The 10,552-nt window shown below is 33.1% G+C and overlaps 1 protein-coding gene across 3 annotated transcripts in view; it reads left to right on the top strand.

Moving 5' to 3' along the window:
- LOC119837714 (latrophilin Cirl) overlaps positions 1–10,552 on the top strand; it is a 233,474-nt gene that overhangs the window by 194,048 nt on the left and 28,874 nt on the right. The window lies entirely within an intron of this gene.

Below are 10,552 nucleotides of genomic sequence, written 5' to 3'. Positions count from 1 at the left end.
ACAGTTCACCACTAGTTCGAAGGTCAGGGTCTGCATTATTTTGTACCACTGTTTCTGTAATAAATAATAAATAAATAATAATAAATAAATAAATAATAAATTGAAGTTAGTATCACATATAAGATTTAAGAAAGAATATACAGTATACCCATGAATATATCATAGTTTAAGGCCAAGCTGGCTCACCTTACAAACCTGTACTTACCCTAATAAAGCACGTATATTTTGTGTAACGTGGGTGTAACGTTGCTTCTCTATCCATTGAAAATTTCATTTTATTTTTGTATCATAAAGTACGAACCCCTCGTACGCTGAAAGGATTCGAAATAAATCCTTATTGACAGATGGGGTGAGTATATTTTTCTTTGCGCTGACGCCGCGTCGCACTAATGTGTGAAATAATATTTTGAGATAGAGCCTACGGCGAATGTCGCGTGTACGTAGGGGTAGCAATCCTACGATACTGTAATTCAATTCACTACCTACCCCAGGGTAGGGAAAAGGTAAGCGTTGATGTATAATTTATAACGCGCATGTAGACAAGACAAGAGGGAAAATTGTTAGCTTATCAGGTTGTCTCAAATTACCGCGTTGCGTTTGTTATTGTATAGTTTTGTGTTCGTCAATTGAAGTGTTATTTAGTTATTCCCTTCAGTTGAACTGTTATGTTGGTTTCCTTTAAAAAACAAAGAATCCGTGAATCAGGTTGAAAATAAATTGACAAGCGCCATAATTCATTTGTTAGCTATATTAAACAGATCATTAGGGCGGTAACGAGGCGCCAAGACAAAAGATAAAGCCTCAATAGAAATCGATCGGCCATAAAGCGACCATAAACAAGGCGACAGCGGCATCAACGTCCATAGATAAGAAAACGATTTGAAACGAATGAAAATTTTTCTTTACTTTCCTAGTGTAAAATTTATAGTACAATTCCTTACAATGATAGCGAGATTAGCTTGTCCTTTCAAATAAGATTGGAATACGAATTCTTGGAGATATATCCGTAGTGGCACAAAAGAATTGGCGCGATATCGCGCGCTGTCATGTGTCGGCCATGTTGGTTCCCACCAAACGTTCTGAAATCGAACATCACTCGAGGGACGTCTTCGGATTCGTGCAATTCAAAATTCAACTTCGAACATTTGTATTCTATTATCGTTTAGAAATACGACTGTATTTTAAATGTGTAAATAATATGGCCGCTTTGTGGTGTTCGATTTATTTTTCTACACCAATAGCAATTTATGAAGAATATTTATAACAATATAATAATTTCTCTAACATTTTTTAATAAATAGCCAAAATTTTAGAAAGTTAATAAATACGTACAATGTTATGAACAACATGAAGTTATCAGTAGGTACACACCGACCCACGAGGCCTACATTATTCAAATTTAACCTCGAACAAGCAAAAAGTATAACAACAGTAATCAAGTTACATTCCTACCACATGTAAGCACGCTCGCGTGTCACAGCTGTATAAAAAATACCGAATTTGATACGTCTACCACGTCTATCTAAATTGCTTTAAATTTCACAGTGGGTATAAGCACGTTGATTCATATATTTGACACTAGTTTTCCAACCGCGGCTTCGTTCGCGTAATCAAAGGAAAAAACAGGGTTATGCACGCATAGTTTCTAATCCCGTGAAATTTCGGGGATAACAACTGTCCTATGTTCTTTCTCGGGTTTCAAACTAACTTTGTAAGAAAGTTTCATTTAAATCGGTTGAGCATTTTAGACATGAAGAAGCGACATATGGGGAGACAGATTTACTTTCGCATTTATAAGTATCTGAGCATTAATATTGAAACCTATTTATACAATAGATAATCATATTAAAGCTCAGAAATCCCTTAAAAATTAGGTAGGTACATATAAAGATTACCGTCTTGAATAAATTTTCGTTGTTGTGGATTTAGATCAGTTTTAATCTAGATTTTAATGAAATTTTAAATAAAAAGAACAATAAAGAAAAAGGCTCTCTCATTTTGTCCTTTCTTATGCTAAATAAAGAGTGAAGCCACACAATATTCCCTTTTGTATTAATATGGATCCATCGTTTTCATTAAAATTATAATTAAGGAATGGAGTTTAACAAACATAAGTTTAAAAAGAGATAAACACCAAATTTATTAATTGAGAGGTTAGTTCGTTGTATTTCTACACTAATGTGATAAATAGGAAACATTTGCAGTTTTGTATGTTTGTAAATTGTAACGATTTCACGCAAAAACAGCTGGACCGTTTCAAAAGTTCTTTCACCATTGGAAAACCACACGCATCTTCATTGAGTACATAGGCTATATACCTATGTACCACAGGCGAAGCCGGGGCGAGCAACTAATATAAGATATAACCTATTTTTATAAATCTTAAGATTTTGATAGTTTCAACGACCTAATGTATCTAACGGCCTTAGCGTAGACATGACATTACCAGACGGAAAAATAAAATAAAAAATAACTTATCATAAACAGAAATCTGAACCGTATGAATACATAGAAAGTTGGTAAATTCTATTTCCAGTACATAAAAGTCATTATTTTGGAAGAAACAAGCATAAATCGAGACAGTTTAACAGATATCCATCGCAACAAAATCAAGGGCCCGAATACATTAGCGAGGTTCAAAGGTTCAATCCGAAATTGTGCAGAGACCCTGAATGATATGATCCAATCTCTTATATTTCTGGCTTCATGCGAATTGCCCTTTTGTTAGCAATATTTACTAGGTTATCTGACAACACTAATTTTGAGTCTGTAAATTTTTTACAGAATTTAATCGAATATATTCTAAGGTTTTTTTAAAGTTAAACATGTGAAAATATTTGAAATAATGTCAATGAAAATAGTGGTCTAACTCGGTGGAAAACGTTCATGAAAAATTATGCCTAAATTGGGATTTAATTTAAATTGAAATATAAATGTTCATTTAACTTGGTTCAATATTTATGCTCTAATGACAAAAAATTAAGACAATTAAAAGTTTTCAAAGGGTAAAATAATTTGTTTATTGCTTTTAATTTGATCAAAGACAACATCTGTTACTATCAAACATTTTAAATGCTTGCTTAATAATACTCGTATATAGTTACAGAAAATAATACAATACGTGAGACTCCAAATATATATCAGTACGCCGTTAAACCTTTTTACGCGAAATTCTTTTAAAATCTGTGCACAAAATGGCGTCTCGCATTCCCGCCATTTCGCGCGCTTGTCGCCGGTCACGACATCGCTGCAAGACTCCACACACTGGTGTGAAAATGGGATATAATTTCGGTGAAATAATCAAAAACCGGTTCGCGTGCCCAATGGGCATTAGCGGAGCCCTACCTACCTGGGGCATGTTAATGTTGCCAGGTACAAGGTAATGAGCCGGGGAAAATTGTGCTGCCATAAAAATAATTGTGTTCTACCCTCAGGTTCTTGTGGTGTTCGATTAGTAGTACTACATTATGGGGCTGGCAAAGTGTTTCCCTTTGAATAGCGAAGGTACAGTCTTAATAATACTGCTTATTCGCTGTTATGGTATCGTGTTGTCTGCGATTTTACATTGTACTCATCATGTGGATAAATAATGGCATCAAAATAGCTGCATTTATCCCTTGATACTTTACAAGTATTAACATTAATTGAATACAGTGTGTATACTTTACTTTTATGATTGAAAATTATAAAAACAGTTGGTAATATAAAGATATTTTTACATAGAAGTCTCAGACTACTAAGATTTTATAAAAGTTTCCGAGATTTGATGTCCATTTTTATTAACTTAGATAAATCAAACTAGAACGTTCCCAATATTCCAAAGAAACTAACCATTCATAGTAATTGACATAAAATGATTTACAAATCGTAAACGCCATAAAAATCATTTGGTTTGTGTCGGCCTCACATCCGACAATCGATAATAAACAGAGCTGCGCCCCATCAACCGAACAGTAAATTCAGAAAACAATCAACCAAATAAACAACCGAAAATAACTTAAGGAACGTTCTCGAAAGACTAAGTATTGGAACGTAAAAGTCAACTCGGTAAGCAAACACATAAATCGAAGTCCAACTTTAACGGTGCTTTGCTGGGTCGCTACTTGCTGAATTCGATGGTAACTCGACTTCATGCCAAAATTATTTGAGGTGAAGCAATTTGGTCCAAATTTTTAAATTTTCTACGATCGAATTTGTTAATGCGATTGTAGAAAATTATACCAAAAGTATGTAAGTAATTCAAGTATAAAAAAAGTCCCAAATTAAATATTTATCATATATTAAAATGTAAATATTTTATCTATGAATCATAAGTACATGATGTAATATTAAATGATTTGCTATAAGGAGTAATTTAATAAGCCTTTTGCATTATCCGTCATCTATTACTCTAACATAGCAACTCTAGGGATGAAGTCTTTGTGTCGAAAGACAGTCTTTATTAATTTATAACATAGCTAAGGTATTATTCTAATTCGAGTAACAAAAGGTACCTAAAATCGATGGCTTTAAACATCTCGACAGCAACTCGATTGGACATAAACACACGTGGTAATCCCATTCCGTATAAACCACGCCAATATTTTACTTTAGCACATTTTCCAACTTGTTTCATACGATTAACATAAAAAATACACTAGTAGAATAAGAAAACACTCATTTAATTAGAAAGGAGCAATGAATGGAATTTACTGCAACAATTTGTATAATTTTTAAGAAGATTTACTGATTTTATCTACAATGCACTAAAAACATATTTAAAAACAACAACAGAATAAATTTACAATTTGCGATAGATATGATAATAACTAGAACGACCGTAATCCTTTTCCTCATCCTTTCGAGTGTATACCTTTATTCCTTCGCCTCTCCTCTCCTTCGTTTACTTCTTTAAAGCGGGAAACGCAATTGCAGCGGTCCTACCTCTGCAATTGTTCATGGGAGGTGGTGATCGCTTACCATTAGATGAACGACTAGCTCGGTTGCCCGCTGTTATATAAAAAAAACAGGGATAATGCCACTATAAATGTACAAGGGCAGGCGGCCCACCAACTCTTTTGTCAACTATCGCATAAAAAATAAATTGTTGATTATCTATATTATGTAGTAGTAGTATATATATATATATATATATATATATATATATTATTTTATATACTATATTGTATTAAAATTATCAAATCTAGATAATCATGAGAGTTAATATACATCCAAACATATCATACCATATTAGCTAAATATAGCAACTACGATAGCATCATTATCAATTTGTATTCATTAATTAAAATATAACTGAAATGTTCAATGTACGTCATTAATTTTACCTTATACACATAAAGTAATTATAAAATTAAATCACAATCACAATATAATATAATTTGCTTACCGAGTAACGGATTTGATTAAAACTCTAATAACTCATGCGATATTAGTCTTAATTACCGTGCATTAAGATTTAATTTACGGAAAGCGACAGCAGAACGAATATGACAAATGATGGCTGTAATTTATTTGATGTAACTTTGACGGGGAGATAATTAAGTTGAGGAAAGTTAAGATCATGACAAGCGTGCCGGCCGCGTATGAACATCACAGTGAAACGGGGATTCGTAAATGTTATATGATTAAAGAAATATTTATATTTTACTAAGGGTATATTGAATCAATTTGCTGAATATTATTGGAAATATCATAAATTCTGCCATACAGAGAGACTGACTTCTTTGTGACCACTTTTATTTTTATTGAAACCTTAACCTTACTATAAGCAAGTAAAGGCATAAGAAGTAATTTCCCACTTAATCGACTACATACAAAATGAATATTAACCCCTCACAATGACACTGTAACATTTTTCATATTACTCCTGTCCGTGGTAGGGGTTGATTATTTCCCGCCAATCACAGCCAGGCATACTGCGATTCATTAATCACAATACTTGATATTAATTGAACGAGACTACAGGAATTACTGGCCCGAAAAGTATTGAACTTAATGAAATTAAAAGATCGAGTGTTCTTTATTAGACGGAGCTTGCGACTTGTGAAATTACAAATTAAGAACTTCATAACCCGACTTACGTTTTAATAACGACGGATTGCAAACATTGTTAAGTTTCAATTAATTTTTTACAAAATTTATTATTCTCGAAAGTTCTAAGTGCTTTTTGTTGTAAGAGATGTTTCTTATCATTAATATGCGTTTTTGTGACCCATTCAGTATAATGAAAAGCCTGCTATCAATATATTTAAATCAATATTTAACAATCTGCCTAAAGGCCGGACGTAGTTACTAAAAAACCAGCAATTAATTCCAAAGTTGTCTCACGATACATCGCTATTATTAAATCTGAAATTATAATCAAATTCAGAATAACACAACAACAATTGAAACTAAATCCCAACCGTGTAATACCGACATGGTCTTAACGACCCGTCTACCAAAATTTGCAATAACCGTAATAAATTACAAACCAATCCAAGTTAGTCTAATAAGACGCGCTGAGGCTTTTGGCGCCAATTCGGATTCCAGATTCCACGGAACACAGGATAATCATTAATTTAATCGAGTTTGGATACACTTTCGGTTATATTAATCTAAATGTTAAGTTATATCTATTTAGTTATTGAATATACCTTGACGCAGCTAAGATTGGCCTTAATTAGTATAATTAAACTTCGCCTTTCTCACTTACAGTTAACACAATAAAACGACACGGATAAACAGTGAATAGTATCGCTTTGAAGCAAGCACTCGTGCAAATGTCCACAAATTCGAAATGCTAAAAGACAATTAAAACATTTCACGCACAATTTTGCTCGGTGAAGCATCCACTCGGTTCGAACAATGAAACATCTCAAAAGTACAATTAAGCAAAAATTATTCACGAAAAAGTCCATCAGACGAAAAATTATAGCTCTAAAACCATTACAACACATACTGTGGTGCATTGAAGCGGTGAAGTGTAGGGGAGTCGAGTGGGAGGGGGCTCAGACGAGGGAGTAATCCCATAATTATCGGCTTAACTCGAGACGACATTCGCAGGTGGGTACTGCAAATGCTCAGGTGTGCTTTACGTATTTCAGGGTTATGTTGACAAATGCTAGATGATAATTGATTTATGTGGGATTTGGACGAGGCGCCTTCTGTTTGCTGCGAAAAAGGAGGGTCAAGTTTAGGGTTAAGTGCTGATGGAATTATTTTATCGTATTTTGTGTGATAACGACTTTCACTTACGTTAAAAACACTGCACATATATTATCTTATTTCGAATGCTGTGTCGTAATTAATGTAACTACGGAAAATCTACGGTAAAGTTTCAGGGTTTTTATAAAATTGCAGCAGGTATTTGCCCGATATCAATGATATTATTAATCACAAAGAAAAAGTCTCATAGAGTTATATTACCTCGGTTGCCATGGCAATAAAATAACATTAATAGGAACATTAAAAGTAGCAAAAGATCGACGGTTTTATTGTGTTCGTGATCGCGGTATTCAGCTCGAGCTCATTACGCGAAATTATCTTTGCAGGTAGGTAGGTACATGTAAACGAAATAACATTCAAATATTTAGATTAGTGCATGATAAATGGAATCTGTGATTTTAACCCGTACTATCCCCGGGCCTTTCAAACTTCATTTTGAAAGCCTTTTGTTTTGCTTTTGGTAATGGAAACTTAGTAAATTCAGCGCGGTTTAAATGGCCCGAGAATTTTATTCTATTTATAACTAAGGCACAAATGAGGGTTAAGTACCTTTCGTGAACATTTGAAATATTTAGTTTTATGTTTAAATTGAATTTGCTAAACTTTTATTTCACTTAATTAATGTCTGTATTATCAACGTTTAATTTAAAAGTCGTTGATGCTATCTGTCGAAACGGATTGTCTCTGAAATTTCAAATATCGAATAGAGTTAATCTAGTTCTGTCTGTTTGTGCTTCGGTTAGTGTATGATGAGAGGAATTGCTGACCTGTTTCGAATGTTTTCGTGTTAGTTTTATAAAATACTTACTAAAAACGAGATAAATTTACTTATAAGGGTTTTCCTTTACTTAAGGGCATCAAGCATACGGGCTGATTAAGTTTGCGATCAATATTTTATTCTACAAGCCAGAATTCGAAGCTTTGTGAATGGTATCGCATAAACAATAAACTAATTAGCATAAAACAATTTCAAATGGAATAAGTTGAATCCAAATAATCCGTGACTTATATGTACACAATCGATTTGAAGCGGGTCATTACTAGGCGCACAGCTTAAAACGATTCCCATGTAGCAAGCGGGATAACGTATGGTCTATCGAATTTTAATACCGGATTTGCCTACTCTATGGCAATATCAATCTGCGAATTAGGCAAGCGATTTTAAGCCCTCAATCGATCGTGAAAGGTTCTATATCGTATTGGTTTTATTCGTAGATATAGGTGTGCGATAGACCAGTACGGAGTGAGAGAATATGGATAAGATTAAGATGTGATAGCGGAATTGTGTCCGCTAATTTTGTGCATGTCTTTTTGCTACCACATTGCGCCTTTTGTGTTTATTTATAGCAATAGTATGTGTTATGTGTTGTGTTTTTGCTTCCTTTATTTCTTTATGAGAAATTATACAATAAATAATAAATTAATAAATAGTATAGGATCAAATGTTATCATTGGAGAAATTAATCGGTCTTAAAATAACAAACATTGTTACTTTCATTTCAAATAATCCCTTAGATATTTTAATGAATTTCAGTAGCTATTGATTTACATTTCGAATACAACTGAACACACAACCACCCATCCATTTCCAAACCGGTCCCGCTGACGTTTAACCAGCGTTATCGAGGAAACAAGGCTATAAGAGTAATTTCACACTGCACGAGTATCGTTTTACACGGAGTGAATCCATACATGCGACCACAACATTCCGGTCGGTCTGAGGTACGTTGTACCACATGAAATTTGATAATCTGTGGCTATTATAAAAAAGGAAAACGTTGTTCATGTCGTTACTGCGTTAAATTCGCAGATTCTTGCAGTTTTACGAACTAAACATGTAAGGTCAACCTTTTCAACGCAACGTATAATATAGCAGAAATTATTGTTATTTAGGAACACATTCAACAAAATCTAGCGTTAAATGTAAACTAAAAAGTACACTTGCTCGTTTATTATTACTTATTATTATATAGGTGAATCTGTAAGGAAACTGCTTTATAAACTCTATTCGCTGTTCAATTTCATTAAAATTAATCCATTCTACATTGTGAATTTAAAAAACAAACAGACTAATCTAAATCCTTGTTACTGTTTGTACATTTTACAATATTTCAATAGAACAACTAGCTATTTCCGAAATTCCATCACAATTCGTACCGCTTTAACCATCGTCTCAACAAGTGCAACTAAGTTCTTAAGTTACAAGCACGTCACTTGGCACAAGGTACCTATAACACTTGGAACATTCTTGCTTTCAATGCTTTCGGAAAGTGAGGGCTTAAGTTACATTGTTAAATACTTGTAGCAGTAAAAGTGTTAATAAGGAAATACATATTTATTTCAATTTTATAAATTGTTCTAGTTAAAGCCAAATTAATTTGGAGATATGAATTAATTATTATAACCTTCTTATTCAATAGATTACACACCTGGATAAACAAAGTAAATTATTTATATCCCCTAACATAACAACATAATACCATATTTAAATAACTAAAGACTAAACATCGGGACAAATAATATAATCAATAAATCGCGTTAAAAATCTTTAATTTCATAACAAAAGACACTTAAACCACAGTACCCTTAAACCAATAAAAAGTCATCAATACAAATTCATTTCTACCCCCGATATCGCGAAATGATACAGCCACAAAAACCAGCAAAATATCATTTTACATCATATAAGTGGGATATTTATGAACCCCACGGAGGTCCCAAGCTATTTAGCACTTAAAAAATAATTCGGCGGCGCCACGAAATAAGTTTTGGGAGGGTTGATGCCACAATGTATTGTACTCGAGGTTTTCCCCTGACATTGCCGTTGTAGGTATCTGTAATAAGATTTTGTCCATAGAAAAGCTCTGTGGAACTGAAAATATGATCCATAAATTTTCAAAAGCAAGCATTTGGAGTAACAAGCACAGTATTTCTATGTCAATATTAAGGATTCTATTTATATTCACCAACCGTTCAAAAAATATTTACGTGTACAAACAAATGTATGTATTTTGAATCGATATCTATTTAAAACAAGGTTCAATTGATTTTCAATAGATTTCTATAACATGGGCTTACACACACACAAGCAACTTTAATAAAGAAACCAATAACTGACTTTATGTCTACATACAATGTACCTTTACAAGATTATAATATATATCTTAATACTGAAATTTCGATAAGGTATATTGAGACATGGCCTATGTAATGTCCAGTAATCTATTCTCGTTTCTAAGTAAGATAACAGAAATTAAGGGTCTTTAATGATACTATCAGTTTTATAAGTAACTGACACGGTGCACCGTTGAAACAAGGTTCGAATAATAGCTATGTATTATATTTG

The sequence above is a fragment of the Zerene cesonia genome, chromosome 28 (genome assembly GCF_012273895.1).
Source record: "Zerene cesonia ecotype Mississippi chromosome 28, Zerene_cesonia_1.1, whole genome shotgun sequence".
Lineage (NCBI taxonomy): Eukaryota > Metazoa > Arthropoda > Insecta > Lepidoptera > Pieridae > Zerene > Zerene cesonia.
Note: the sequence above shows the minus strand (reverse complement) of the source record. Positions and strands in the feature narration are given on the sequence as shown.